The following is a 16,876-nucleotide window of genomic DNA, read 5'->3' as shown; positions in this document are numbered from 1 at the left end:
ACAATAGTTCTACATTTTTAACACATCAAATTATGCAGGATAAGCTATTCTCCCTTATAAAGCTATACAAAAGGGGACTATTTTTCTATATTATCTGATATTTTACTGTGTATTTTTTAAGAAAAGATATAAGGGTTTATATTCTTGCCAGATTAGGCAGGCTTTTCCTACTAGCTCATGAATTCTAATAAATTATGTTTATTTTTTAATATTTCATGACTGTTTAATTATTGTCTATTGGTTAAAAGCCATTGTAAGTCTGTCAATGTCACTTTTTTCTGTCCTCAGCCCTTACTTAGCTGAAAAATAATTAATACTCACAATAATTTATATGCTACTCAAACCAATATATAAAGCCCAGACAATCTGACTAGAAAGTAAGAAGTGGATTTAGAGTTTCTCTTGGGGAAAAAGATGAGCTTCATAGTATTTAGAAGGCAATAAAAACTAAAATACAATAGATTTAGATAAAATTAAAATGAAAACTCAAGGAAAGTAAGGCATATTAGATTTATGTACATATTTAACTTATTTCAAAGGATTAGGGAAGAGCAAACAAGGAATCAGTACAATCATTTCTCAGATAAGAAGCATCCAAGTGTGTCTTTAGAAGACTGGCCAAATTCAGACACTTGAGCTACCTATTGTGGAGTTTCCAGAAAAGATACTCATTAGATTTCCCACTCTTAGGAGTTAGAAGTAGCAATACTTATTATAAAACCTATGAACTATAAATTACTTTTATTCTGCATATAACTTTTAGTCCTCAGAACAGAGCAGTGTGCCATCAGACAGTTGGTAGGTACACTTTAACAGATATCAAGTTGGCGATAAGGGCCAGAGAAGGATTTCTATTTCTTAGGCTGTTTACAGAGTCACAGGTTAAATAATCTGCTAGCATTCTCACCTGCCTGTTGATAAAGTGTCTGGAGTATTTTATTGTCTCAAAAGTCTCCTCTCCTTAAAATGTTTTTGTTCTAAATAATCATAGTTGGTTTTAAAAAGCTGTTATTCACTGATTGTTCTGGATAGAAAAGACCTGTGAGTCTGATCTTAAATTTGACCCTCCAACTTCAGACTACAGTTGCATAATTTCCACCAAGTTGAAGGTTACAAATAAAGACCTAATACCATTTTCTGTTCAATAAGATTAAGAAAAGGGCATAAGAATATAGCTTTCAGCAATTACAGCATGTACTATAAAAAGCAAACTAAAAGCTCCACAGAGTTTCATTTTGTTCAGTTACAATCTCTTTAGGAAAAAAAGGTAATTTTCAAGATACACATCTAGCTACACCCTGTGAAATTCTTGCTTTTAACTTCTGTATCAGGTCTTTGAAAATCTATTATAACTGGCTTTCTAAAGTCATACCCAAAAGCTTAGATGTTATTTTTTAGCTTGTATACTGATTGAATTGCAGAGACATTCAGTTAAAACACCAGCTTGCATAATTAAGCAAAGAAGAAATTTCTCATTAGAAGTCTCTCCTTAGTAAGAGAAATAAAATCTACTGATGTCATTACTATCTCTAGATATCTATGTGCCTTCCAAACTCCATTTTCTAAGAAGACAAGTTAATGAGTGACATGAATTTTACAATAGGAAAAGCAGTCCCTGTGCAGTTGAACAGCATCTGAATCGCACATATTGCCAAAATTGACGGTGCAGAAGAACACTAAAACATACACAACAGGCTCAGATAATTCTGTGGCTTCCCTTTCTCTCTCCTTCCCTACCTAGAAAATCTTTAGAGGAGGAAAAGCAAATTAAATCATTCTAAGATCTTATGCCAACAGTGACTCTCTTCCCTAAAGTTTCCTAAATATAATTTTATACCCTACTACTCAAACAGAATGATTTTTCTGATCCAGCCTGAGTCTCCAACTAGACATTAAATGCTGTGGCTTTACCACTACTAAAGAAAGCTGCTATTATATGTTTCATATAGTAAGAAATTAAGCACTAATTAAGGACAGCTCAGAAAGGATTTGCTCAGTACCAAAATGAGGAAATGGAGCTGATCTGTGCCCAAGGGCTCACAGAAGGATTTACTCCCAAGACCCATCTGCAATTCCTGAACTGGACATTCGGGAAAACTAGAAATGCCTCTTTAAAGTGAGTCTTGCTAGTTCTGCTGTTCCCTTGGGGATATAAAAATCTCATCACAGTATGGATTGTGTGGACAGCCTTCTCTCTACCATTTCATGTGAATAAAATTGTTTTCTTCTGGATGCACAGGAGTGTATTTTTGAAAGTTAAGGAAGGACACTATAAACAGATCTGAAGATTCTTAGACCTTTCATAAGACAATAATACATAATTATAAAACAGTTTTCTTACCCCTAGAAAAAGCAAGATTTCCCAAATAAATATATTTTTCTTTGATTTAATACAAAGTGTCTGAGAACTTTACCCAAGCAATGACCTATTATATTCAGTAGAATTTTACCAATTACAATTACAAAATTGTTATAATGTTTATTGGTCTAGTTTTACCAGTTTGTACAATCTTAAAGATTTTGTAAATAAACGTTCCACATGGTACCTACAGTGTAGGTACCAAACCCTGATGGAAACTTGGATAAGAGTAGCTACTAAAAAACATAATTTCTAACTCTTCCTGTGATCCTGTAGCATGAAAATAAACAACAACACTTGAGCTCCACTTCAAGTGTTATCATATTCAGAAAAATATTCTGTGACTAGATAAACTGATCATACAAGCTGATTTTGTGAGTTAATAAAAATACAGTTAATTATGCTAGGAAGAGCAGTGCTTTGAAGAATACAAACTAAAAGATCACTAAGTATGATTTTTGGGAAAAATTAAAATGGAATTGCTTTAAAGTATTAGCTGGATGATCTAAAGCAAGCAGCAAAACCCCTAAAAACCAAAATCAGCAGCAATTAATATCTGGAGATAGTTTTAAAAACTTTTACTAATTCAGCCAAGTATTTAAGATTGTAAAATGATCCTCAACAGAAAACTAAGTGGTAACTATTAGAAGTTACTGTTACAACAGTCATAGGAATGAAAACTCATTAATAGTGGCACCCTGGTGGAGACACAGCAGATGCAACAGACCAGATGCCTCTGATTTGGAATGTCAGGACACGGAAACAAATGTGCTATATAAAAATGGGTAATTCAGAAATGAAAGTTATAATTAAGCTACGTTCAAAATAAATGAAACAGAAATCTATCCAATCCCCATTAGGTCACCAAAAGTACAAGCACAATGACTTAGGGAGTCAGTTAAATTTAAAGTTGTGGGGTTTTTAATAAACAAATTCTTTTGCATACAATTTATCTCTACCAACACTTTTCTAGTGCTCTGTAAAGATACAAAAACGCATTCTCCAGAACATTACATAACACATTTCAATATAGAAATATTGTTTAATTATAAATGCAACTTCACATGAGTAGGTCAGCAGTGAAGGACCACTGACATGCATAGCTGTACAAACACATCTTTAAACACCAAAAGAGCTTTTCTTTTACTTCCATATATCTATGAATGCCAACATAATGATGCTTGGTGATAGCACAGTAATGTATGATAACGAGTAATGAGATACTGTCATGCAACCTACCTAGAGTTTGTTAGAAAATGATGCTATTCACTTCTAACAATCTTTCCACATTTGCGGACAGCAGCTGCTCAAAAGAAAAATCCAATTTTCAGGTTCCTAACTTTTATGATTTTCTTACACAAAATGGGTGTTGAGGTATGGAACAAATTGTTCAAGTCAGCAACTGAAATAATTTGCATAAAAATTGCTAAAAAATAAACTGACAAACTGAAACAGGTGAAGAGTGACAAATTCTTGATGGGACTTCAAGGTTTGAGACTGAGAATTAAAATATTTTCTAGCTTTATCATTTACAGCCTGCATATTTGACACTCTGGGCATGCTATTTTCTATATATAATAGTATCTTTAAATCTATCCAGTCTTTTTTTTTTTTCCCCTTTTTTTCTTGACTTTATGGAAGCGTTATCAAAGTGGAGTAGCTCTATTCAAGGATGGTACCAAGACTTACACATTTGACCAGTTGTTTACTAGTGCTGATTATGGGTGCTCGCTCTTTAGTATCTGAAGAAACATTTCCCACACTGAAGCCAGGACTTTCCATCTCCCTTTGCTGAACTCAAACATATCAACAAGAGTTAAAGTTGCTGCTTACATGCTCCCAGTCAAATATAGCTTGTTATCTATTTTATACTATGTATAAGAATGCTAATAGTGAGTGATCAAAAAAAATATTTTTGGGCAAATCAGCAATTTAGATTTTTGCTCTTCTATGTTAAAAACTGGAAGCACTTTTTGTCATTAACAACCCATGGCTGAAGACTAAGACTTCACAACTATTTGGGATGATTTGTTTTGGCCCACTCCCAACCTTGTTTAATGAAACAAACCAGTGAACCACAAGAGCACAAGTGGATGATTAATATGAGAATATAAGGGAAAAGGAAGATATATTTCTTATTCTATGAAGCTATTCGCTCCTCTGAACTAACTCACCATGATAGCCTCAGAAAAAGCATAATTCCATTAATTAGTTGTTGAGGAAATTATTTGCTCATCTTTTGAAAAACTTTAGATTCTAAAACTTAAATTTAAGCAAAAAAATTAACTGATAGCTTCCAAAATGTATAGTCACGACAACTTTTACTTAAAACAACTAAGCTTCTTGTGACTGATTGGTTCTCTAAATAAAATGTGTTATATACACACACCTAGGAAGAAAGAAAGCTTTGGAAAAACTTGCTAACAATTTCAGAAAATGAAGATATGCAACACCTACAATTCATTTGCATAATAAAATCGGCTTTGTTAAGATATTCCTCCCAAACACAATTTGAATTTGTTTTCTTGTCACTAAGCAGGAAGAGAATACGAGTGAAAATGGTCATTTACATACTCTCTATATTTAAACATAAAATTACGAAACAATGGAAGCAATATAATGCAGAGCAGTTTTCTCTTTTGAAGCAACTTTCCTTTAGACTATTAACTATTCTCTGTTTTCCCTCCAAAGCATGCACAGTTTTAGGAAAATATGAGGATCAAGAGCAACTATTTAGCAATATTGTAGTTGATTGGTGCCTGCCAGTGAAATCAGAACTTTAACAGACTAGACACAATGAATTTGATATTTCCAGAGTGCTTTATGCAGGGTAAGTTTTCCTAACCATGTACTTTTATGTCCACTTAGGGCTACCTCAAGAACTGCCTCAGCAGCTCTCATTGCTGTCTAAGGGAATATATCAGCTCCATCAGTGATGCTGGGGGGTAGCCACCAGTGACAGCTTATCAGCTGCTGCATGAGATGTATGAAAAAGCATCATAGAACTTTTTGTGTGGTTTTTATGTGACAACCACTCATTCAGTTATGTTGGTGGCATTATGAATGTGCTTTTACAACTTAGGAAGCCCAGTTCATGCCAGGAGGTTTTGAAAGCAAGGTGTGCAACATGCTGTTGATGTATACTATTCAAAACAAACAGAACAGGCAGTACTTAATTTGAGTCTCCTTGTGTTGACTAGAAAGGATGGTGATGGTAAGCTAAGGTGATGGAAAAAAGTAAAGTGATGATGGTGGTGGGAGCTGGGATAACTCTCATCCTCCCTCTCACCCTGCTCCCCAATTATTTGTCTGTAGGAAAGGACTTTGGAAGCACATCAAGAGGATCCTTTTGATGTGCTTCCAAAGTCATCAGCAGCTTGCTCATTATAACTGAGATGCCACGATGGACTGCACTGGAGTGCATCCAGCATCCAGGATGGAGGAGATGGAGAGGAGACTAGATAAAGATTACAGTTTAACATGGCTGGTGAATGAATCATTCCGTGATAAAAGGAATTTGCTCTATTATAGCTATTGCCAGGGAAAAAAAAAAGGAATAAAGCTAAAGATGTATCTGTAACAAGTAGACAAGTAGAACAACATTTAAAGATTTGGGTGTTTGGCTATAATGAGATCCATTCCACTAGAACACAGTGATAAATCACATGTAAGAACTGAAGACTGAAACAGGATTAAAGCTCTAACAGTAAATCTGATATATGTGAACTGTGTGTGGAATTACAGCCTCTTGACCCCAAACAATGTGGCCATCCAATATTAATTTTTCTTGCAGTAAAGTTATGAGCATTTAAACAACCAGGCAAAACTATTCCAGGGTATCTGATGTCCTTTCATCCCACTAAATAACTTAACGGATGGGAACTGGTGTTAGGAGCTACAGAGCTTCCCCAGTTTCTGTTTCAGTCAGCAGAACTGAAATCTCTCAGTGTACAGCTGCCATTTGTGGAATGTGAATTTGCAAAATTTACTACTTTTTTTCTTTTTTATAACTAACAGTTTTTCAAATAAAGGACTTTTCCAATGCACTTAAAAAATGTGTATTACCAAGGACACTGAGGGCAGGTGCTCTCTCCGCTGTAGTCTTTTCTTTACTAGTTTTTTTTTTTTTTATGATGTACTTATCAGTTCATTGTCACATTTTTAGACAGAAGTAAAATAGTATTGAGTCGACATATTTTTTTCTGTTATGAATATAAGAAAACAGATATTTGTTGCTGGTTTTTTAATTTAAGAAAATAACTAACATTTATGGAGAAGGAAAGCTAACAGCTTGACTAAAGATGCTCTACAAATTTTCCAATTTTATAGGGAAATTATTAGATTGAATCAATTTCATGCTTCAAAAAAAGCCACCCTTCAGATAATCCACACTCAGTCCTTCAAAGGAGAGAGAAGTCTCTTGATCAGGAATCCTGGGTGGTGTCTCACTGTGGGTTTGTTTGGAAATTGGATGGGAGGAGGAGGAATGCTTTGGAAGGTCTTCATCTGGGATTTAGTGCCTGTGTTTCATAGTAGTAGTGGTTTAATAAAGTTTTTTTCTCTTTGTTATTAAGCTTGGGCCTGCTCTGCTCTGTTCCTGATCACATCTCACAGCAATTAGTTGGGAAAGTGCATTTTCATGGGGGCGCTGGCATTGCACCAGTGTCAAACCATGACAACTTTCCTTCATTTTTGTCTCCATTTTTATTGCACTTTTGATCATGCTTATTTCTTTGTTTGACTTCCATTTTTTATTTCTCCACATTTCTGTTGCTATGTACTTAATTGCAGTCAATAATAATACAGAAGGTGGAAACCTGAAAAATTCTGATGTGCATATTTCATTAATATCAAGGGAAGAAAGGAAATGTATTAGAGGTCCCTCAGCCTTTCCTCATCAGAGGGATGCTCCAGACCCTTCATCTTTCTTGCCTCCCACTTTACCCACTCCAGGAGCTCCAGGTCTCTCTTGTCCTGAGGAGGCCAGAACTGGAGCCAGCACGCCAGATACCCTCATCTCCCTGGGGCTGAGTGGAGGGGCAGGATCACCTCCCTGACCTGCTGGCACTGCTGTTCCTAAGGCACCCCAGGCTACCCTTGGCCTTCCTGGCCACAGGGGCGCACACTGGAAGCAGGTGTGTCACTGATGCCTTCTCCTCTAGAAAATATATAAGGAACAAGAATAGGCAGCACCTCTCCTTCCTGTATTTCCAGTGAATACCTTTGGAAATGCTGGTGGAGAACATCTGCCAGATTAAAGCACATATTCACAAGAGGCGGGTGATGGAGGTCTTACTGCAAAGACGGGTACTGGATTTTAAATTTCTGCAGAGTAGGTTGGAAGGGCTTCTATTCTCAGACAAAAGCCAAAGTAGAGGAGCACAGCAAACAGCACTATTGTGGATTTTACAGCAGCACAGCTGGGCAGGAGTGTCAAGGCTGTGCTGCACCTACAGTATGCAATTATGCCTCATTTTAGACTTTTCTGTCTTTTTATGGGGCTGCCCCTTGGTTAATATATCTTGCTGCAGAGGGTAAATTTGCTCATGCTAAAAGCTACTGAAGATAGTTTCCTGATAATACAATAATTATTAACTATGGAAACAATAGCATTGAAAAGGTATATTGGCTGGAAATTGAAGACAATAAAGTTTAAACAGAAAAGATGCAAATTCTTAGTAGCCAATATGTTTAAATACAGAGCAAATCACTAAAGAATATAAGAGATTATTAACATAACTTTTAAATTAAACTTTTATAATAGACAGTTTGGAAAGTAGGAAGGTGAATTTCTACGTAAAATCCCATGGTTTCACATATAGTGTATGAATATACTTGTCCTTTCTGACCTTGAAATCAATGATTCTGTGGGAAATTAAAAAAAAAAAACAAACTGAACTTCCCTATAATGCCATTTTCTCTAAGATGAATTTTCAACACCAGTTTCCTCAAATCAGTATCAGTCCTACTTGGTCCCCTGCCCTCACACAGATATAATTTAAATATATTTAATAAATTTCTGACTGAGAGCAGTGTTTAAGAATAAAGTTAAGCAAAATACTGGAGCTATTTCATGTTCAGACAAGAAGAACTCTCACTAAACAGTTAATGTATTTAATCTGTAAACATTGCTTGGGGCATAAGGTACAGACACTGATTAGAAGCTTGCAGAGGAGCCACACAATGCTACTCCAGTGGAAGAAAAATTAGTATTTTTCTTTTTCAGAAAATACAGTTTTATTATCTGAATGACAGTTTCAGGAATGAATCTGATATAAACAGAAAAGAAAGAATCACTGATAAAGTAGATTGACACTACGACGATAAAAGCAGGAAAAAACAATTTGCTGTTTATGTTGATTCATGTTTACACACATGGTGATATATGAGTAGGGATAGATATGGATTTTACAGTGGGCCTTTGTAATAACAAAGATGGAATCAAATGAATAAAATTCCAAAATTAAGGACCTTCCTCTGATTTCTATACTGTAACTGAGGAGTAACTGAGGCCAGAGGGGCAATAAGCTTGAGTATCACTATCTGGTCAAAACAGAAGAGAATTTCTTGAGATAATATTACAACACACTTATAAATATAATAAATGTTCTTGACAATATGAAAGATCAAAATGAAAATATTCTTCTATATTATCTTTGTTTGGAAACCCTGACATTTTTTTCCACAAACTAGATTATCTGTGCATTGGAAACTATTGTTTTATTGTTTTATGTCTTAAATTCCCTTGCTTTGGAGGAACAGAACATGTTTTTTAGCCACTCAACCTTTTCCTGGAACACTGGAATGAAAATAGGTATAAAACTGTATCTTGCAGTGTGTTTTTATTTACACTTAGTTCCTGTTATGTTTGTAAAATATAAACATTTTATAGACAAGGTATTTCCACAGTTCCAAAAAGAAATAAATTTGTCACCAGGTTTTTGCTAGACAGTTCTCATGTGCTTACTCTCCCATGTGCTACAAAAGATGAGCCTCAGTTTGACAACAAACTATTCTGCACATTGCTTTGTGTAAAAAATTCTGACCACATTCATAAATTCACCATATGCAATTCCATAATGGTGTCAGTCAGGCTAGAAAATAACAAATGATGAAATGACTGTACATTGTACATCATCCATTTTTCTAGTGCTGCATTCTTAAACCCAGGGCTTATGGCACTGGCTGCTAACAGCTCACTGGTAAAAAGTGGTCATCTCTCTTAGTTAATCCAACTTGATCTTCAGGTTTATACTGAGCAGTAATTTTCCAATGCCAATAAGGTGTTTTTCACATTAGTAGCACTGGCACATAATTTGACATGAAGTACATCACAGAGAAACATAAAAAATCCTGGAAATATAATTTTCAAGTTTAACTTACCTGACAATTTGGCCTTATCTGATATGTGATATTTTCACTTTTTACACATTAAATTACGAAGGTGCAAGAAAATGTCATCCCATATAGAGGATTATCTGAGGATTGATGCAGTTCTCCAAGGTGGAGAACCCAAATTAACAGGGAGGCTGTTATGATGCATCTGGACCCTGTCTCCCACTCTCCCCCGCCCTGTTACCATAACAAAGTCAGTTACTGAAAGGCCATATTGGGAGGTGGAAACAAGAGCTCTCAAATGTGTTATATTTTTAAAAATTAATGATTTGTATCTCCCTATGGAAATGCTAGATTGTGACAAGCAGTTTTTCAAGAGCTGAATCCTGGAAGGACTCCAGACTGAGGTCACTGGTTTTTTGCAAATAGCAGCCTGCAAAACTGGGAGCTATTTTACAGTCTATGGAACTGAAAAATGTATCTATCTTGGCAATTTTTTTCTTACTCAACTTTTTGACCTTATTCCTTCTTTTCTCTTGAGAATTATCACATATACATATGCAGACACACTTCTTTCCAGAGGCTTTTTCCACCAGACAGTAAAAGTAAGAGTTATTTTTTTGAGAGCTACATTTGAAAGCAATTTTTTTTTGTCAGCTATTAATTATTAACAAAAGAAAACTGATTTTAGGAATCAACCATTTCTTTTCCTTCTACTTTATCCCTCCAGAGTATCCTTCTAAATACCTTCACTCCAAGCACTAGAAAATACAAAGATGCAAATTTTAGCCACATCCAAGGGATTTGCAGAACTCTCTAGAAACATGGGCTGAAACAAGAATAAACAACTGCACTAAGAAATTAAAGAGAAATATTACACATAAGACTGAACAGATGCCCTCATCCTGTAGTGCTGATGAACCAGCTAAAAGCAACTTCAGTTTATTTATCCATGACGACATGATATATTCTGGTTAAAAACAAAACAAACCCGACAAGTTTAGGGGATGTGCCTTGGCATGTCCTTGTACTCTGTATCACTGGTTTCCTCAGGAAGGGTCTCCAGGGCTCTGCAGATGCCACTGGCTGGCCACTTCTAGTGGCACTGATGCCACCATGCCAGCTTCCCCCCATGACCTTCCTTTTGCTCTCAGCCTCTGCCTTGTGCCAAGAAAGATCAGAGGGCAGGTGTAGCAGGGACGCAGCTCTAAGAAAAAGGAACAGAAGCAAGCTGCCAACGGAAATGCAAAAGGGCTGGGCTGCTTTACTGAAGACGGGCAGGTGAGGAAGGGAGGATGGCAGCTGGTGTAGAGATATCCAAAGTTACACATTGTCATTTTAATTAAGGTGATATTGAGAATGAATGCCAAAGAAATGTGACACCAATAGCAGCGGTGTAGCACATTAAGAATATAGTAATAGAGAAGATGTGCGGTCAGAAATTTTTCATTTTTTTTCTAAATGGATTCCTGACAGTGAAAAAGCTGCTGTGATATCATATTTTCTTGGTCAGTAGCCTTAGGTGTAGGTTATGGTGTACAAAAGGATGTTTTAACTTTGAATATGATCCTTATGTTTCTTCAAAACAAAACAAAAATAACCCAAACTCAAATGTAGTTTTGAAAAACTGCAAAGACTGTAATAACTTAAAAAATTTTACCTTCCTTTCAAACTTTAATTACTCACTGCTGCAGATGTGCAGGCATTAAGAGATAACAAATAATTATAACAGATTCACCATGTATGCCAAGGTTGTTCTCTGGGGGGTTGTTGGTTTATATTTTCTAATGTCACCATAGATCAAAGGAAAATGTTTCACAGTCTTCCACAGTGTAAGACATTGCATATGGAAATCAGATCATACAAGTTAATATTGTGGAGGAGTGTTCTCTACCATAAACAACTAAAGCCATGAAAGAGCTACATTAGGAGAGTTTTCTGTGCTTGCACACAATTGCAGAGAATTTCTGGCTGAGAGCATGCTTATCGAATTAACTCTAAATTGAATCTCTGTACACAGATTAACAATCCCTCAAACCTCAAAAAGCCGCAAAGCATGAGCATACTCATTACCCATATTGAACCAAAAAAAAAACCCCAAAAAAAACCACTCAACCCCCCCCCCCCCCAAAAAAAAAAAAAAAAAAACCCAAACAAACAAACAAAGAAACAAAAAAGCAGCAACATCCATAGCACCATTAGCCCAAGACTTTGCGTGCCTGGGCTCCAGTGTACTACTGAAAATGGATGTACATCATGCATTCCCTGGGAGAGTGAACAGTAGTTTCTGGACAGCTGTACCCACCCTACTTCCTGAATCTCTCCTCCTTAGGAAGGTGAATGCTTCAGACTGAGCACAAGCTCAGTGTGTGAAGGCAGGTTTATGAAGGGTGGGGAAGAGGAGGCGTGGGAACAGCAGGGTAGAGGCCTGACATGGAGGGGCTGGAGGTATAGGAAAAGCAGTGATATGAAAGAGGGGAGGTAAGTGATGGAGTGAGGCACACACTCCAGAAAGGCAGTCAATCCTCAATCACCTATGGATGAGTCAACCCCAGTTCTGGACTACATGCAACCCAGGAAAGAAGCTGTACAGTGGATCCAGTAAAGATCTACCTTAGGCCAGATAGACTTAACTAATGCACACAGAGCATGGTATGAGCACAGCTGTGTGATTTCTGGGGCCAGCTCAGTAGTACAGAGCCTTTCAGAACTAGTCTGAGTTAATGAGATCTGATGAGTCTCACCTGGCTGAATACAGAGCCACTTACCTGCATCTGCTCCCCAGCTTTATTTCATTTAAAACAGCTGCAGTGAGCCTGTCTTTGATGGAGACACACCCACAATATTGCAGTACTACAACATCTGTGTGTATGTGTGTGCAGGGGAGAGGAGGATGTCAGAGTCAAGGCTCCATTGTTGCATATTCCATATAATTTTATTTGAAGAGGCACAATGGCTTCAGAACACTTCATGGAGCAGCCTGAGGACACCTGTACTAACTGACCATCATTTAATCTTGCATGTATTCCCTACTATTTTTGTTGGAAGAATATTTTCAGATATTTGTTCACTATTTCAACCTCAAAGTCACTGCTTAGTCAGGCTATTGTTCAGAATTTGCTGTTACCAATCCTTCTAACTACCTGATAATTGATTTTGATTTATTTTGATGGTGGTCTTCATTATCTCTTCTACCAGGAAAGAAATATATGTACGTAAAATATAGATACGTATGCATACATGCGCTCACACACATATACACATACAAGCAATCCAAAACAATAGCCAATATTTGGATAAGGACTACAACCCATCACAGAGAGTCTAAACATATTTTTTTACTACTATCCACAGTGTTTGTTATCCCTTTATGGAAACAAACGTTTCAAATATATAGCTCATTTCTCTTCTGTAATGTTATACAAGATGAAGACTATTCTTGCAGATGCCATAAAGTCTGTAAACTTCTTTTGCTTCAACATTTTTACCCAAACAGAATAAAGCAGTCACCAAAACTTTTGAAGTGAGTCTGAAAAAAGGTTTGTTCTAGCACTAATACTTATGTTAACAGCTTCAGGGCAGAAGGTCTCCGTGTGAAAGACAATAAACAAACACTGCTAACTTTGTTATTGGTGTGACATCGTTCTTATCTAACTCAATATGAATTCTGATGTGACAGCTCATGAATTTCAGCTATAATACTCAGGAACTGGCTCCAGAAACCTCATGGGCATTAGTAGTTATATTTATGGACCTGCAATGGATGAATATACCTTACTTTTGAAAGGGGCATAGAAAACTACCCAGGAAATTCTAGATGAATTATTCCTAGCTCATTTTTAGAACATATGGTTAAACAACCTTTGAGAAGGGAAAATAGTAACAAGTAATACAGCCAACCATTTATCTAGAGTAAATAATAAGAGAGCAACTGCATTTCCCTTCATTCAGAGCATTAAGATTTATCAACATTGAACCACAGGTGGAAGTTGTGCCTGATGCCCACAGCAAGGCTTCTAATACTGCCTATGTGATGTTACCACAAGCAGGAAATTTGGATGTAAAAGGAAATGAAACTGATGGGAAAAAAACCCCAAAACTTGAATACAATATATAGGAAGGCAATATCAAATGAAGCTACACACAGATTTGTCCTGTGTCTAATAATCAGTATTATTGGTTGATGGAACATAGATTTTTTTATATTCACAATGATGGAAAAAACAACCAGTAGCAAGAATGTGAGGAGCGGAATACAATTGAAAGCAGTCTCAAAAAAAACCTGAGAAATCAATAAGTCCAAGGCACTAAAATAACTAGCTGGAAAACTGGATTAGGATTGGAATGGGTTCCAAATGACTGGACAGATGGTCACTAATCTAGAAACAAGGATAGAGATTTTAAGGAGCTGGATTTGTTTAGTCTAGAGAAAATTGAACTGAAGTACCACCCTTCAAGTATTTGAGGTTATTGCTGAGAGAGAGTAAACTTCTCAATTTTCATTGTGGTCACATAATTAGCTTAAATTGAAACAGGGGACATTAAGCTTGGAAACAAACGTCTTTTGACTGCCAAGAATTGCTAAATGGTGAGAAAAAATTCTGCAAAGATACAGAGAACAAAAAATCTTATGGAGCAGGTTAGAGAGAAACTGGTCAGAAATTATCAATGTAGTTGATCCTGCCTGATGCAAAAATCTGGACTGCAAAGAATTTCACATCTCCTTCAAGACCTTTTTAGTATACTTACCATTTCTTTTTGAAAAAAAAAAAAAAAAAACCAAAAAAAACCAACTATGAAAACCAGCATTGAGAATAAATAGAACCCTGTGCTAATTTATAGCATCATTTTCCATAGAACTTCTAATGTTAGTTTGAATAAAAACATGATCACGTGTATTTCTTAGCGCTAATACTCTTTCAATTTTTATTCTGATTACTTGATAACAGTGAAGAAAGACAGAACGGGAAGGATGGGATACAATACCTGCAGACTGTCTAAAATAAGACTGTCAATAATAAGTACAATTACTAAATTATTTCTTCCTCAAAGTTAGCCCAGATATTAAAATTGGCCTATCTTTTTCATTGTAGTTTCTTTGTAGTATGATATTTTTTTATGGAGTGACAGTGCAAAATGGCAGGCTAGCACGTAATTTTCTCTATTTTTAATTCTGCTAAAAATGCTGGCCTCAATTTCTTAGCTAAGACATGAAGAGCTTTTTTTACTTTAGCTGACATATTGTTCTCAGAAGTTTGGTGACAGAATAATAGTAAAGTATGGACTGTAGCATACAGATGCAAATAATACAGGAAAGAAAGGCTGTGTTGGTGTTGGAATCCTGTTATACACTAAAAAGTACTTCAAAATAAGACAAGATTAATTACCTAACCTGAAAAATAACCCAGAAATTATATTCCAGGTCTGAAGAATCAGATGGGTCTGTAATCAGGAGTGACACAAGCTGTCTGTGAGGAGGTAAATCTCAGAGGCTGCGAGGGCAGGAGATGTGACCGTAGTGCACAGCTTCGATCCCACAGCTCCAGCACTAGGATTTGAAACTGGTGTCCCACAGCTGCCATAGCTTTTTGTTAGAGAAACTCATCGGCTTCTTTAAAGAAGCCCACAGACATGCAGAGGACGATGATTTAGTTCAGGTAGGAAAGATATATATATTAAGATTTTTGGAAAATCCCTCAGGAAAGAGTTTTAGGGAGCCTGATGACATTACATAAAGTGAAAATTTCGCCCCTGAATGTGTATTTTATTTAAAGGCAGAGGACAGTGGGCAGAAGTATGCTGCACTATTGTAGTAAAAACTGTTTTAGAACAGAAAAAAAAAAGTATTCATTTTCATAGCAGGTACTGACTATAGAGAGCTTGCTCACAGGACGTCATGAGGGCCAAAAGAATCAGCAGTTTCAGAAAGGGATTGGTCGACTTCATCAACAATAAGCTGAAAAAGAGATGCTACAAGGACTCCTGATGTCCCGAATCCAAGAGCTATGCATGCTGTGGATGGGGCAGTACAAGGGTAACATTCAGCAGAAGGCAGCCAGGCTGATACATTCTCCCTGTTCAACCTGCCCTAATGTCACCACAAAAGACATTTTCCTGGGTTAGACACAAGAATGATGGTTTGATTCAGTAAAGCATTATGCTCTCAAATGTGATAAAAGCCACTTTTAGTCCCATTTAAAACCTATTTGTTCTTATATTTTTTACAGCTTTATAAAATACAAATTCTGTAACCGAAAATACTGAAAGATCTATTGTAAATAGAGAGTTATGTGACATGCAAAATATTTATTAAGAGCAATGCTGTCCTCATTCAAATTTATGCCAAATCCTATGCAAGAGGTTTCTTTTCCTTTTTTTTTTCTAAATTATAGGGAAATCTGTAGTTTTATAAATAAATCTTCTTTTAGTTGTAAACAGTAAGAGTTTGATTTGTTACTATGTTGACATAATATATTATTTATATTGCTAATACATATTTCCTAGCTGCTGCTAAGAAGAGTCTCCAAACACTTGACTTTTAGATAAATCAAGGAATTAAAAAAAATAGTAAACACAATACATATTAAAATGTTTTCCATGACTGTATCATATTCCAATTATTTAGTCACCACAAATTTGCACTGAAATGAGAAAGTCTGAAAATGTTAGCAAGATCAAGACAGCATGAACGGTTCATATGATGAGAATTCAACTGCATCTCCCTTTAGAGAGTAAAAGGGCATAAATTCTCCATGCCTGAGGAGATTGCTCCCAACTACAGTGAGGGGGAAAGGAGACCACATCCTGACTCCTTGAATCATGTTGCAGTTGCAGCCGTTCTCAGGCAGAGCAATACAAATCTGCTCCTCACTCAGGCAGTGTGGCTTGGAAATTTACATAAACCAAACCCACTGAATCAAAATCACTGATAATGCACAAGACAAACTTCAAGAACTACAGATTTCATAAAGCATGTTTCACAGAAGAAATAAGCATGTAACAAGTAAGGAAAGGCTGAAAATAGGTAACTCTTTTAACCTGGCTCTCACACAGACTGGCTTATAATTAGCCTTCTCATATATGTTCTCCTTAAATATTCAATACTGAATACTTAGTGATGTTTCTTACAAGCAAAATATGGCTTTCTTTCCTGACCCATTCAAACTAAGATCTCTGTGCTGG

At 36.3% G+C, this 16,876-nt stretch overlaps 1 protein-coding gene across 14 annotated transcripts in view; it reads right to left on the bottom strand.

Annotated features, from left to right (window-relative positions):
* The window catches only part of DMD (dystrophin), a 1,045,484-nt gene that overhangs the window by 287,429 nt on the left and 741,179 nt on the right, over positions 1–16,876 (bottom strand). The gene's annotated exons all lie outside the window — the stretch shown is intronic.

Source organism: Anomalospiza imberbis, chromosome 2, assembly GCF_031753505.1.
Source record: "Anomalospiza imberbis isolate Cuckoo-Finch-1a 21T00152 chromosome 2, ASM3175350v1, whole genome shotgun sequence".
Lineage (NCBI taxonomy): Eukaryota > Metazoa > Chordata > Aves > Passeriformes > Viduidae > Anomalospiza > Anomalospiza imberbis.
Note: the sequence above shows the minus strand (reverse complement) of the source record. Positions and strands in the feature narration are given on the sequence as shown.